The following is a 15205-nucleotide window of genomic DNA, read 5'->3' as shown; positions in this document are numbered from 1 at the left end:
ATAAACTTAAATTCCCTAATAATGGCCACTCAAATGAAGGCAAAACAAGGAATTGAGTGCAAGCTAAGGTGGGTTGGTGACTGAGATAAATATATTAAAAGATGATTGATAACTTCAATGGCATATTATATAGTTAATCAACCAATAGAAATTTAACATTCCCCATAATTCAAAGACATGACTCGGTACGACTTTACATGCTATTATTGTACAAGCTTACCTAAGCATTGTCCATGATACCTAATTGATGAGCCTCCCTCCATTCTACAATTATGCCATCTGTCCGTCAGCAGCGAGACACTTTATTATAACTACTCTCTCTCTGTTTTTTTTCTTTTTAATATAACTGCATTTTTGATAAAAATATATAAACTTTATTTTTTTTTTGCATGAATATCCTTCTAAAATTCAAATTTACATGAATAGCTTTTTAAAATTTATATTTATTTCTGTACCCTCATAAAACACTATTTTTGCATAAATACCTCTGATATAACAATTTTTCTAACACAGTTAATAAAAATCATATTTATTTTAATTAAAAAATAAAATAAAATATTAAAATTATTTTTTAAACTCCCGTTGCGAATACCTTATAAATGTTTCTTTTTGCGCATCTGCTCATTAAGAGTATTTTAGTCATTTTAATTTAAAATTATTAATTTTTTAATGATATTATATATTGTGGGTACACATGCAAAAATAAGAATAAAAAGAGGGTAGAATAACAAAACAAGTATTTTAATAGGGTATATATGTAAATATCAATTTTGAAAGAATATAATGCAAAATTATTTAGAATAGTATTTACGCAAAAAATCCAAATCTGTATAATTAAGTTCATTTAGGAGAGAAATGAAGAAAAAAAAAATTATGAATAAAAAGATTACTACTTTGTATACCTAAATGCGAGCCTAGAATCATCACCAAACCGGGTTTTTTTTTGTGCCATACACGGTTGGTAGGCGGTTTAAGCGATGTTTTAACCATTTATCCTTGGAGACCCAATATAGACCTAATCACTTGCCAAGGTACTAAAAATAAGGGCTCGTTTGCTAGAGGAGAATCATATCCATCAATGAATGCTTCTCCTCACATTATCGTTATCCATCGATACTTTTCATCATCCTTAACATGTATGGAATCAAAAGTTTTGCAAGATTAACTCGATCGCCCTGCTGCTGCAGCTTTTTTTTTTCAGTAAAACAAACTGCTGACCACTTGCTTCTATTTGACCATCAGTACTTCAACCTTACAAAAATTAGCTTGGTTTCAAGCATATAGTACAAATACTTTTCATTCTGGATGTGGTTTAATTGTTCGAGCAAAATTGATGTCTACTCGAAATCTGCCAGCTGAATTAGTCCCTTGTGATTTGGGCATTATAAAACCATCAATTATTGACACTAGAATGAAGTTTTAGAGGTCATACGTCAAACAATTTAGACCACCAGTAGTTGTCAGAAAGGCAATGATAGAGGAATAGTCCCATATAATGGACTAAATTTGATGTTGCAGGTGAACCAACAGGTCCCTTTCCCTGCCACGAAACTGGTGTCTCTCGGTGGCAGCTGCAACTCGGTAGTTATCCTATTTAAGAATTGAAAAGTGTGTATGATATGCCTTATGGTGGCGTCACGATTTTTGATGCTATGGTTCTGATGACAGAGTTATAAGCAGCATGGAAGAGACTTAATTATGTTGTATATGTTAGAAATATGCCCTAGAAGCCAATTTGGCTGACGCATTATTTTGTTTTGGGACATAAATTGGTACTTGACCTAATAATGAATTTATTAGGATGGGCATTGTTTTCATTCATGTTCTTATGCGTCCATGAATCGTCCAAGGAATTAATAAGATGATGACGCATATTCTCAAGAGTTGAGAATTTGAGGCATGTGTCATTGGTGATTAATTCCTGAATTGCTCCTGATCGATGGATCCATCACGAGGGACGGTGATCGATCCGCTGAGATTAGTGCACAGATCACTTAGTCAGATGGATGAGTCTTGAGTCCACAGTGTAGGGACACTGGAGTGATTGTGTAAGTGCTTGTTAGAGAACAAGGGTACTGAGCGTGACCAAAGCAAGTAGTCACTTGGATGTCTATCCACTCGTCAGTGACTTACTTGATGCTGCAGTTGTATGACTGGTCCTTTGACCTGCAATGCCTCGGCTATTCACAGTGAGGTTGCTGTAGTTTGACGAGCACATAAACATGGGCCCTATCCATTTGGGTCCTTGTGGTGCAGATTGGCTGCAGTAGGTTCATTGCAGGAGTAGGGGTGCATCTAGATGGAATCTATCGACCTTGATAGATTAGGAGAGATCCTATGTGATTTATGAGACTGAGTTCGTAAATCCTTGGCCAAGGTAGTTTTTGGAAAAAGAGTTTTCCAATCTCGAACTGGAGTCGAATAAATTTTACATATGACAGATGATGGGGTTTGACGAGTTATCCATGACCTCCATCCTGTTGGGATCCACGATAGAGGGACTGTATCATACGCTAACTGCACCTAGAGGTTCATCTATTCTACTCTGCTGGGTTGCCACTACATGCTGCTAGGTGTCACTGGTGGATTGTGAGACTCAGAGGCATTCACTTGATGATCAGTGAACCCGAATGAGAAGAGTTGGAATTGTTCCAACCCATTGAAAGGAGTTTCAATGATATTGTGATAGGGATCACAACATATCTCACTACCAGACAGAATAAGAACTTATGGGGTCACACACAATAGAGGATCTGATCGATCTAATGGTTGGATTGTGATTTGGAATCACAATAGTTTGTAATTGTCAATTTGATTGATAATTAGTTTAACCCACTAAGAGTTAGTGAGTTGAAGAAGGAATTAATTGTAATTGGATTGCAATTTGATTGAATCAAATGGACTTAATTAATTGGGCTCGATCTTATATGATAAGGTTCAAGAGTCCTACTTGGAGTAGGACACCTAGAGTTCTAATTAGATTAGGACTTCAAATTATTAGAGTCCTACTTGGAGTAGGATTGCTAAAGTCCTAATTGGCTTAGGACTAAAATTATATGAGTCCTAATTAGATTAGGATTCTTAGAGTTCTAATTAAGTTTGGTCCAATAGATAAAGATGACTCCTAATTAGATTAGGATTCATGTGAATCAAATAGGGAGACTAATTGGGTCCTACTTAGATTAGGATTCAATGAACCAAAAGCCATCTAAATCCTAATTTGATTAGGATTAGAAGGGAGGGGTTCCTTGGATGCTCCCGGGATCCGCATCCCGGATGGCCGGGACTCGCGTCCCGGGTGTCCGGGACGCGAGACCCGGATGGGCGTGGCTCCTCCTAGTTTTAGGAAGAGCCACGCTTAGGGCAAGGCTATAAAAGGGGGGGCAGCCCTAGACTTGGACTATGGGTTCTTTTCTTGATGCTTGGCGGCCGCCTTTCCTCTCCTCTTCTTCTTCCATCCGCAAGGCACAAATAGGGGCAGCAAGCATGGCTTCTTCTTCCTCCTCTTGGTCAGCTACATGGAAGAAAATAAAGAGAGGAAGGTGTTCCTCTCTTCCCTCCTTCTTCATCCATGGTAAAGAAAAGAAAAGAAAGCGTTTCTTCCTTCTCCTTCTTTCTCCTCTTGGAAACAATCAAGAGTTGATTGCTTAGAGATGTTCCAACCATCAAAAGGGATCTCTGCAAGGGAGCTAGCACCCCGGTGAGATCGCAACCTCGATCAATCCAGATCTTCGTGTGGATACCCGTAGAGGCCGGACACTTGTGCGGCTTCAAGCGAACCTGATTTCCACGATCATCAAATAGCGGTGAAGATCTACCCGCTCAAAGGTAAAGATTTGATCTTTATAATTTTAATTGTAGATCTGAAAATTAATCAAGTAATTAATTTTAATCCTTTCCTTCAGATTTCATGATCTTCTGAGTTAGAGAACTCAGAATTTTTTTGAAATCTACGTTCCTCTGGACGTTCATGAGATGAACGACCCCGCGCGCGTCTTTCCGCTGCGATCGTCGCAACGCGTGTGAGGGTAAACCGACAGTGGTATCAGAGCCGGTTTTTTAGGATTAAGATTAACATTAATAGACTTGATTAGGATTTTATTAGATCTGAATTTTAATATTCATGCTTGCTGAAATTTTCTGCGTGCTGAAATTTCAGCATGCTGATTTTTATTCTTATGATGTTGCATGTTGATTTTAAATTACAATGAGATTGAAACAATTAAAAATCATGTCTTGTATAATCAGAGATTCAGTTGGTAGCATGATTAAAATTAAAATTATCAGACCTGAAATTATATGCATGAGATGCACGTGATAAGAATCAATCATGGATTCATGATCATAAAAATATATTTTTCTGCTTATGCCTATGCTTAAAAGGAAAATTATATATGCATGAGATGAATAAGATATGATCAAATCATGAATTCATGATAATTAAAGGATGTCAACTCGAGTCGACTTAAGGTTAACTCGAGTGGACTCCAAGCATACATGAGTCGACCCCTGTTTGAGGATGTGTTTAAAATGTATGCATGAGATGTATGTATTAATTAAACAAAATTTATTTGCATGAGATGTAAATAAAATTCTTAAACAATAGGACATTTACATAAGATGTAAACTGAAACAATTATGTCATTTACATAAGATGTAATCACATAATATATGAAAGAGTTTCATATTTACATAGGATGTAAACTTGAACCAATGTGACATTTACATAAGATGTAATTATATAACATTTGGTTTGGGATAGATTGTTACATTAAATGCAAATCTTTTGAGACCTAAAACCTCCTCAATCAGTCGAGAGTGAACGATGCATTGAGCTAGCCATATTTGATTAATTGATCTAATTGGTGTCTAGGAAAGCATTAAAGGTGGTTACTTAATTAGGACCTTACTTTCTGAGTAAGGGGAGCCTCCCACCTACTTACCTGGCCAATTGATCGATTACCTCCTATGAATAGCTCAAAGTTGGAATCACTAAGACTAGATTACCTAATATTAAGTCTTAAGGTCTTCCACCGTAGTAGAGTTGCTAAGGTCTTTCCGGCGTTGATTTGTCTCGGCTGGATACAGTGGGCAAGTTGCATCGGGGGACTGGACCTCTCTATTGGCATGAGATGTTGTGGGGTAGAGGTGGGGTTGGGTACCAATAACTGTTAGGTGAGGGCCCAATGACGACTTTACTTCTGCGGGAATTACGGTGGGTCTGACTTAACCAAGGAACGGGACCAATAACTGTTAGGTGAGGTTCTTATGACTTGGAGACCAAGTAGGCTACAACTTGCTTGAGAAGCATTGTACAAAGAGTTGTACACTTATCATTTATGTGTCATCAATAACTGTTAGGTGAGGTGGCATGTAAATTGGTAGGACCGTAGCACCCCACTTGAAATCTAGAGTCGCAGGTTTTCGTTTCTCTACCGGAGGAGTGTAAGAGATTCGAGAAAATAGTGGGAGGTGTTTGTTTTAAATGTCCTTAAAACAAATAGAGTTCAAGTACAAAATTCTAACTAGAATCTTTACTCTCTGAGGATTATAAAGTCAGCTTCCAAACTCTTAACTCATATTCTAAAGAACCACTGTTTGACCAAACCCAATTATAAAGACTGGCTCTGCAATTTCAAAATAGTTTTGAATTGTGTGAAATTAGGGTGTGTGCTAGACCATGAATTTTCTGTGTTACCAGTCCGTCTGATCACTGATCAGCATAAGATGCATGACAAGTGGACGAACAATGACAATAAAATTAGGTGTTATATAATGGCATCAATGTCCAATGAACTTTAGTGCCAGCATGAGAACATGAAGACTGCCGGGGATATATTGAATCACATGCAAGAGTTGTAGGGTGAACAGAGTCGCGCAGCATGGTTTGAAGTGTCTAAAAGGCTCTTCAAGGCCAAGATACGCGAAGGGCAGTTCGTCCATAATCATAGTTTGACCATGATAAAGGATTTTGAGGAGCTTGAGAAGCTCGGCATGACCATGCACAAGGAATTGCAAACGGATTTGATCCCGCAATCCCTTCCAGCTTCATATGAACAGTTTATAGTAAACTATTATATGAACAAGACTCTATGCACCAAAACAGAATTGTTAAATAAATTGGTAACTACCTTAGGAACCTTGAAGAGTTCAAGGGGCATAGTTTTCGCTGTCGAGTTGGCTTCTACTTCCAAGAGAGAGTCTACCTGGAAGAAGAAGAAGCCTGCGAAGAAGCAGAAGACCAGAAAAAGGCCAAGCAAAAAAGTTCCAAGAAAAGGGTCAATTGCAAGGAAAAGTGTTTTCATTGCATTGTGGACGGCCATTGCAAGAGGAACTGTCCTACATACATGGGAAGCATAAAAAGCAAGAAAGGGTGACACACCTTAAGAAGGTATGTCAGATATGCTCAGGATACTTAGGAACTGTTACCTACTGCTAGCAGAAATTTGATTTCTGTATCTTGTTTAGCACAAAAAGATTTTTATAAGACTGCTGTTCTATTTATTTGAGAAATAAATTGGTTCCACGTGGTTTATGATTGACAGTCTCTATCACTTACATTTGGATGTACCTGTAAAATTATCTGAGCAAATAGTGAGTACCATAGGATCCAAAAGATCTAGAGATGAGATAAATCTAAAGTATTTGTGGCTCCTCAGGCTTGGCCATATAGGAGAAGATAGAGAAACATGGGCTTTCGACTCATTGACTTCCAAGTCATATCCGATTTGTGAATCCTACCTTCAAGGAAAGATGGCCAAATTACCCTTTGTAGGACACGGGAAGAGGTCCACTGAAATACTTACCCTAGTACACCCTGACGTGTGTAGCCCATTTGATGTGCAAGCTAGGAAAAATAATTGTTTACTTCATTTACCGATGATTACTCACGATATTGATATGTGTATGAGACACAAATCTGAAGCTTTTGAAAAGTTCAAAGAGTTCGGATATGAAGTAGAAAAACAAATAGGAAAACTCATTAAGGTTCTTCGATCGGATCGAGAAGGTAAACACCTTAGTGGAGAGTTCCGAGATTATCTCAAGAAGAATGGTATAGTTTCACAATGGACCCCTTCTGGTACATCTCAGCTCAACGGGGTGTCTGAGAAGGAGAATCAGACCCTATTGGATATGGTCAGGTCCATGATGAGCTTCACTGATTTACCCTTGTTTCTTTAGAGAGATACCCTATTTTCAGCTATTTACTTATTGAATAGAATTTCCTCTAAATCTGTTCCTACCATACCGTATGAGATATGACATGGTAAGAAGCCAAGTCTTAGTTATCTCAAGATTTGGGGATGTCCGGCCCACATCAAGCGACAACAGGCGGACAAGTTAGAGGATAAGACAATTAATACTCGTTTTATTGGATATCCTAAAGAGTCATTAGGATACGATTTTTCCGTCCCAATGGATCACAAAGTGTTTGTGAGCCGACATGCAATCTACATTGAAAAATAGTTTATCCTTGATAGCGGCAGTGGGAGAAAAATTGAGCTCGAAGAGAAAGTCTCTGAAGAGCAACGAGTCATTGTGCCTATAGAACCTATTCGTAGTGAGCCAGTACATGTTGTATCTCCTCCACCTCGTAAGTTTAGTAGGATCTTCCATCCTCCTGAAAGGTACTTAGGTATGCTTACAGAGGATGAAGAGGAAGTGTTCCATGGGAGATAGGGATCACGGTAAGGATCCCAATACCTACAACGAGGCGATGTTAGACATCGATTCTGAGCAATGGTTGGAAGCAATGAAGTCAGAGATGGACTCCATGCATTCCAACCAAGTCTGGACCTTAGTAGATCCACCAGAAGGTATAGTACCTATTGGTTGTAATTAGATTTACAAAAAGGACAAAAAGGTTTGAATGGCTAGGTAGAGACCTATAAGGCAAGGCTAGTAGCAAAAGGTTATAATCGATACGAAGGCATTGATTATGAGCATACCTTTTCACCTGTAGCCATGCTGAAGTCTATTCAAATATTGCTCGCTGTTGCAGCATATCATGATATTGTGATGGTGATCACAAGGTCTGTAAACTGCAAATATTCATCTATGGACTAAAGCAAGCATCTCAGAGTTGGAAAACTCATTCAACGATGTAATCAAATCGTTTGATTTCATCAAGAATGAAGAGAAACCATGTGTTTATAAGAAGGTTAGTGGAAGGGCTATTGTATTTCTCGTATTGTACGCGGATGATATCCTTCTTGTTGGGAATGATATTCCCATGCTAACTAAAGTCAAGGTATGGTTGTCTAAGAAATTATCTATGAAAGACCTTGGGAAAGTATCATATATTTTGGAAATTAAGGTCTATAAAGATATATCTAAGAGGATGCTTGTCCTATCACAGAATATGTACATAGAGGGAGTGCTGAAGAGGTTCGGCATGGAAACCTCTGAAAGGAGATTATTACTCCTTAGGCATGGGATAAATCACTCTAAGAAGATGTGCCCCAACACATCTGAAGAGATTTAGCGGATGAGCAAGATCCCTTATGCTTTGGCTATAGGGAGCCTCATGTATGCCATGCTATGTACATGACCTGATATAGCACATGCTGTGAGTGTCACGAGCATATATCAGTCAAATCCAGGCAACGAGCATTAGATAGCAGTGAAGAACAGTCGTAGGTACTTGAGAAGAACTAAGGACATGTTCTTGGTCTTTAGGAGAAGATCAGAGTTAAAGGTAGAAGGATACACACATTTGATGATAGAAAGTCTACATTAGAATATGTGCAATGGTGTTCGATAATTTGGAAGAGTTCCAAACAATCGATCATTACAGATTCTACCTTAAAAACTGAATGTATCGCCACCTCTAAGGGTGCAGTGGAAACCTTCTGGATTAAGAAGTTTATTGCAGAATTAGGTGTAATGTCATCCGATGCTATAACACTATACTGCGATAACAATGGCACCATAGCACTAGCTAAGGAGCCAAGGTCTCACCAGAAGTCTAAGCACATAGAGCGGTAGTTTAACCTGATATGCGACTATCTCGAAAAGAAATAAGTAGAGGCATAGAGAGTAGACTCCACAGTCAACGTGGTAGACCCATTCACTAAGAAGCTAAGTCAGCAGAAAATTGAAGCACATCTTGAGAAGATGGGGCTTAGATTTATGGCTGATTGGCTTTAGTGCAAGTGGGAGATTGTTAGAAATATGCCCTAGAAGCCAATTTGGCTGACGCATTATTTTGTTTTGGGACATAAATTTGTACTTGACCTAATAATGAATTTATTAGGATGGGCATTGTTTTCATTCATGTTCTTATACGTCCATGAATCGTCCAAGGAATTAATAAGATGATGACGCATATTCTCAAGAGTTGAGAATTTGAGGCATGTGTCATTGGTGATTAATTCCTGAATTGCTCCTGATCGATGGATCCATCACGAGGGACGGTGATCGATCCGCTGAGATTAGTGCACAGATCACTTAGTCAGATGGATGAGTCTTGAGTCCACAGTGTATGGACACTGGAGTGATTGTGTAAGTGCTTGTTAGAGAACAAGGGTACTGAGCGTGACCAAAGCAAGTAGTCACTTGGATGTCTATCCACTCGTCAGTGACTTACTTGATGCTGCAGTTGTATGACTGGTCCTTTGACCTGCAATGCCTCGGCTATTCACAGTGAGGTTGCTGTAGTTTGACGAGCACATAAACATGGGCCCTATCCATTTGGGTCCTTGTGGTGCAGATTGGCTGCAGTAGGTTCATTGCAGGAGTAGGGGTGCATCTAGATGGAATCTATCGACCTTGATAGATTAGGAGAGATCCTATGTGATTTATGAGACTGAGTTCGTAAATCCTTGGCCAAGGTAGTTTTTGGAAAAAGAGTTTTCCAATCTCGAACTGGAGTCGAATAAGTTTTACATATGACAGATGATGGGGTTTGACGAGTTATCCATGACCTCCATCCTGTTGGGATCCACGATAGAGGGACTGTATCATACGCTAACTGCACCTAGAGGTTCATCTATTCTACTCTGCTGGGTTGCCACTACATGCTGCTAGGTGTCACTGGTGGATTGTGAGACTCAGAGGCATTCACTTGATGATCAGTGAACCCGAATGAGAAGAGTTGGAATTGTTCCAACCCATTGAAAGGAGTTTCAATGATATTGTGATAGGGATCACAACATATCTCACTACCAGACAGAATAAGAACCTATGGGGTCACACACAATAGAGGATCTGATCGATCTAATGGTTGGATTGTGATTTGGAATCACAATAGTTTGTAATTGTCAATTTGATTGATAATTAGTTTAACCCACTAAGAGTTAGTGAGTTGAAGAAGGAATTAATTGTAATTGGATTGCAATTTGATTGAATCAAATGGACTTAATTAATTGGGCTCGATCTTATATGATAAGGTTCAAGAGTCCTACTTGGAGTAGGACACCTAGAGTTCTAATTAGATTAGGACTTCAAATTATTAGAGTCCTACTTGGAGTAGGATTGCTAAAGTCCTAATTGGCTTAGGACTAAAATTATATGAGTCCTAATTAGATTAGGATTCTTAGAGTTCTAATTAAGTTTGGTCCAATAGATAAAGATGACTCCTAATTAGATTAGGATTCATGTGAATCAAATAGGGAGACTAATTGGGTCCTACTTAGATTAGGATTCAATGAACCAAAAGCCATCTAAATCCTAATTTGATTAGGATTAGAAGGGAGGGGTTCCTTGGATGCTCCCGGGATCCGCATCCCGGATGGCCGGGACTCGCGTCCCGGGTGTCCGGGACGCGAGACTCGGATGGGCGTGGCTCCTCCTAGTTTTAGGAAGAGCCACGCTTAGGGCAAGGCTATAAAAGGGGGGGCAGCCCTAGACTTGGACTATGGGTTCTTTTCTTGATGCTTGGCGGCCGCCTTTCCTCTCCTCTTCTTCTTCCATCCGCAAGGCACAAATAGGGGCAGCAAGCATGGCTTCTTCTTCCTCCTCTTGGTCAGCTACATGGAAGAAAATAAAGAGAGGAAGGTGTTCCTCTCTTCCCTCCTTCTTCATCCATGGTAAAGAAAAGAAAAGAAAGCGTTTCTTCCTTCTCCTTCTTTCTCCTCTTGGAAACAATCAAGAGTTGATTGCTTAGAGATGTTCCAACCATCAAAAGGGATCTCTGCAAGGGAGCTAGCACCCCGGTGAGATCGCAACCTCGATCAATCCAGATCTTCGTGTGGATACCCGTAGAGGCCGGACACTTGTGCGGCTTCAAGCGAACCTGATTTCCACGATCATCAAATAGCGGTGAAGATCTACCCGCTCAAAGGTAAAGATTTGATCTTTATAATTTTAATTGTAGATCTGAAAATTAATCAAGTAATTAATTTTAATCCTTTCCTTCAGATTTCATGATCTTCTGAGTTAGAGAACTCAGAATTTTTTTGAAATCTACGTTCCTCTGGACGTTCATGAGATGAACGACCCCGCGCGCGTCTTTCCGCTGCGATCGTCGCAACGCGTGTGAGGGTAAACCGACAGTATATACATTACAATTTTTACAGATCTATCTGAAAGATAATTCTATGACGGTCATCTGATGGTTTTTGAATTTGCCGGCCGAGAAGAGTCAGCTTCATCATCTTCTTTAGAATTGTCGGATATTATTGCGGTCGTTACTATCCTTTGAGATCTCGCATATTTGTAAGAAAACGAACAATACTGCCAATTGAGTGGCATCATATGTGGCAAATCACATAGGATTGACTCTTTGGACATCTTCGCTTTTTTTTTTGGATTCCTTCTCTGAAGTAATTTAAATCATCGGATTTACTAAGAAAGAAGTATGTGTAATAGTTGAAGGGAAATGTTATCCTAAAACATAAAAATTCTAGACAAGTTTCCTTCTTGGTGGATGATTGGAAGAAAATATAAAAAATAATTTGAAGAACTTAAACATTAGGATGCATAGCAAGCACTTTGGAGCTTCCATAAATAAATTATTTAAAAGATACCCTCGTAGAGTATTTGCATACTTCCAACTTCAATTGTTCTCCTTCCTTTTAGAAATGACCGAAATGTCAGAGGTTAAAGTAACCCAGTGTGCTCCCTCCAACCTGCTTTCTAGCTATAATGCCACTTTGCCCACTTCCATTTCGGATTAACCATTCCTAATACTTCTAATTGTAGATTTTCAACTGATGTAAAATATTGTATGGTATGTAGCCAATGATCTTGTTAGCCTTGTAACTATAATAACATACTAATGAGGTGGGAAATTTTTTTTTTACCATGCATATGCCTTTATAAACTTCCTATTAACGTAACCCGTCTTTGATTCCCAATTACATGCTGTCAACGTGATGAACTCTATCTAATTGCCTTCCTAGTTGAATATTTTGATAATTGGACTCAAAAGGCATATCTATGGTTGTAAAGAACAACGGGCAACTGCATCCCTCCTCCATACAAGAGGAGAATCTAGATCCAAAACTTCATGGTACTGCTTAAATTATTCGTCCAATTTAATTCTCAAATATAATAACTCCAAAGATTACCATCATTTTCTTTTGCGGTCCGCCTAGAATGTTTGTACTGTAGCCTTTAGAAGAGTCATGATTGGGAGTGTGTTAGGTGCACAGTGGCCATAGAACCATATTATCATCCTTCTCTACTTATGGTATGTGTCCGAATCGTGGGCATGATCCATGATGCTTATCTATGTCATTTTCATAATCAAAAAGTATGTGGTCAAAAGTAGCATGCAAGGACACGACATTTATCGTTCCACATCTAATATAGGCATCATCATCTCAACCACAAGTCCTGACTTGTAAAATTATAGAACTGGATCTATCTTTCACACAAAAGAAAGATTTATCTTTCTTCTCATAAATCCACAATTAGATCATCAGCTATTCACTTTGAGATGTATGCCAAAATGGATGACAGAGTTTAGAATGCTTTGAGATTTATGTGGTGGATGATCCAATGATGTTTTCGTATGAAGGTATGGAAGATACAACCTGCTAACATAGGCTACCAAGCGTTAGAAGGAGAATAATATGCATTAATTTGTCTCATGGCTTTTTTTGGTGATAAACTTTTCTTCTGGGAGAGAGAGAGAGAGAGACAAAATAAAACTTGAGCTCATAAGAGAGTCCCTCTCTCTCTCTTATTAAACAAAGATTTCCTTTTATTTATTTATTTTTGTTTTTTTGAAAGGATTAAGCAAAGACTTTCTTTGTTATCAAACTGGTCGTCATGTTTCTTTTACAATTTAAGGTTCTAGATGAAAGATGGATCAAATTTAGGTCTGGGATTGAATATGGCAGCAGGTCTATGTAATATATATATATATATATATATATATATAATTAATGTAAGGGGCGGCCAAAAGCCACCCAAAGCTATTGTTAAGAGAACAAGGCAAGGAATGTACAATCAGATATTAGCTCAAGTAGAGGAAGAGCTGATTTGAAAAGAAGTACAAAAAAATCCCTTCCAAGACCAATTCCAAACAAAATAAATAAATAAATATATATATATATATATATATATATATATATCTCAAAGTAAAATCCAAAATCTTTTCCTTAATAAATTCAAAAGATTATCCATTCTAAGATTTTTTTTGGCCAACATAATTTATGATTCCAACACCTAGAAAAGTTTCATATGTAGACACGGAGGGCTTCCATCAAAGACCCAAGAACAAATGTGACATCTCCGTGTTAGCGTCTTAGCAAATGAAAACTGGGCATCGACCAAAACATTTTGTTGATGGACAAGGGCAAGCCATCACACTAATTTAATCCCGCGGGGCACGCTATTCCCCTCAACCGTCGGTTCGTGTGGTCGCAACCGTCTCCGTCGCCCCTGATCCCGTCTCCGTCGCCCGCCTTCTGGAGGCTGTTCATAGGCCATAGCTTTTGACTTTTGAGCCGTCAAAGAGCCATCCCTCCGTGGAGCCTGGCCTGTCTAAACGAGGAATATTTAGGAATAGCGGTCGTAGTCTTGAATTTAGTGTCGTCGTTGTACTTGATCTAATAATGTTGATTTGCGGTTAGACTAGGTAGAAGATTTACAATAAACTATTTATGCCAGTTTAGACAAAGGATAAATAGATGTAGGCCAGATGCATGGGCTAGGTAAACATAGCATGCCATGCAGTGGAGACTCACATTAGTCCGGCGTGAGTGCAATCAATGAAGTCAGAAAAAAGTATATGATGAAGAGAAAAATAAGCAGACTTATGATTCTCTCAGAGAATCTTTCCTAAATGATGCACAATATAGGAGGTGACTCAGACATGAGAGGTTCGGAAGAAACCAAACTCTCTTGCGAGCTCGCATATGTCTCAAAGTAGTAGATGCCGGTCTTCACAGTTATGCTGGCCTCAAATTCACTCGATCACCATAACCAAATCTCTTTCCAGGTAAATGTTGTCCGCACCTAAAACCAGCTTTATGTAGGTGATGTTTTCCTATGCCGCCTTCAATTCTACTTCGAACTTATCAAAAATATATCTCCCTCCGACTGCAACATAGCATGACAGCTTTGATGGCATAGAAAAGGTAGAATTTTGATATTGATATTAAAATATATACATATCTACACACACCAACTTATAAATATTATATATATATATATATATATATATATATATATATATATATATATAATTTATTTTTTAGAAATTAGAATTGCTCATATTTTATTTTTTTTCTCGTTGTGTGTTTTAGTTATTGCCTGACACCATAGACAGGATTCTTTTTCAGGGCAGGAAGCCTGGCGTCCGGCTTGCATTGCCCTTCCGGATAAGACTCCATCGTATGAATCTTTGAGAAAGGCCAACTGCTTGAAGCCAAGGACCTCAGACAGATGCCCTTGATCACATGGTGGGGGGCCATCTGATCTCCAACCCTGTTTGCCCATCTACAACCGTTCCTCTTCCGCCATCCGTGGACACGTTGACCCTCGTGATCAAGAATTGACATCCGCCCAACTAGTATAATCACGACCATCCACCTCCAATTTTGTCCGTTTGCAGGGACCACCAATCATGGGGACCCAACGAGCTCAATCATGGGAACAGGATACCAGCACGGAACAAAGCAAGTGCCGGCGGATATTGGGAGTCCACCGAGATTGAAGGCATCAGCTACCGTGGATCAAAAGTATGGTACACGAGCCGGACGGTGCGGTACGCTTGTTATCAGATAATGAGGTGAGCTTATCGACCGTTGAT

This window comes from Phoenix dactylifera, chromosome 8 (assembly GCF_051530095.1).
Source record: "Phoenix dactylifera cultivar Ajwa chromosome 8, Ajwa_hap1_PhDact_Kaust_v1.1, whole genome shotgun sequence".
Lineage (NCBI taxonomy): Eukaryota > Viridiplantae > Streptophyta > Magnoliopsida > Arecales > Arecaceae > Phoenix > Phoenix dactylifera.
This window is presented reverse-complemented; position numbering follows the sequence as displayed.